Raw genomic sequence first — 989 nt, forward strand, 5'->3', positions numbered from 1 at the left:
CTGTCTGTGTGCACATACACATGTAAATAGTGTAAATAGTGTGTATGCATTTGTAAATATCCTGTGTGATTGTGTGTGAGATCGAGAGAATTGAAGTAGCATTGCTGTGTGATTGACATGCTATATGACCAATCTCTTAGCCTAGTGTTAGAGGGCTGAATGGGAACCCTTTTCATGTATTCTTAACATGGAGGGAGAGACAAATGTTTGAGGTAGACGTTTCCCTTAACCCTAGGTCACCTTGATATCTGACTCTGTATCACTCCCTACGTGAATATGTCCAAAATAACACACACACACACACACACACCATTATGTCAACTACAGCACTACTCATCGATGGTAACGCTTTTGGAGTCCCTCAAACTCAAATTATACCAGGTCATACTGCTATAAACTTTCTTTACAATCGTATCGCTTACACTAGTGTCTTAAATATTTCTGTTGAATGAAATTTAATATTTTCCATCACAAACGTTTACTTCCTGTGTGTCTCAACTAGTTTTTTGAATGTTCTGCCAATGGTGTCCCGTTTCCACTATAAGTGTCATTCAGGAAATGATCTTATGATTGCAAAAACAGATCATCAAACCACTAATTAAAATATTCAATTTTTGAAAAACTTTCCCTTGTTTTAGTGTTATTTCCAACATTGGTGCACTCATATACTGTATATGTTATACTTTCTCTCTCTAGTTCTTTTTCTCATTCTCTCTCACACACACACACACACACACACACACACAGTAAAACTGCAGAACCTTGACCTCATAAAACAGCCTGTTCCCTCTTAATGACAGCCTTGGTCCTGTCAACACTGATCTACTGTCTAATTCAATCTACACACACACCTCTATCCAAGGCCAGTGGGAACAGCCTGTGGCTTGAGTGGAGGGGTTTTGGGGAGTAAATTACACTTCATGTCCTTGGTGGATTGAGGAGAGGAGGAGGAGGAGGAAGAGTGGGTGGGGTAGAATGAGCTAGGATGA

The 989-nt window shown here is 39.7% G+C and overlaps 1 protein-coding gene across 1 annotated transcript in view; it reads left to right on the forward strand.

Moving 5' to 3' along the window:
- LOC115179310 (heparan-sulfate 6-O-sulfotransferase 1-A-like) overlaps positions 1 to 624 on the forward strand; it is a 30,715-nt gene extending 30,091 nt beyond the window's left edge. Inside the window, exon 4 of the mRNA XM_029740708.1 lies at positions 1 to 624. This exon is cut by the window's left edge and continues 1,511 nt beyond it. The gene's annotated coding sequence lies outside the window, so the exon portion shown is untranslated.
- Positions 625 to 989: the final 365 nt, after the last annotated feature.

Source organism: Salmo trutta, chromosome 39, assembly GCF_901001165.1.
Source record: "Salmo trutta chromosome 39, fSalTru1.1, whole genome shotgun sequence".
NCBI lineage: Eukaryota > Metazoa > Chordata > Actinopteri > Salmoniformes > Salmonidae > Salmo > Salmo trutta.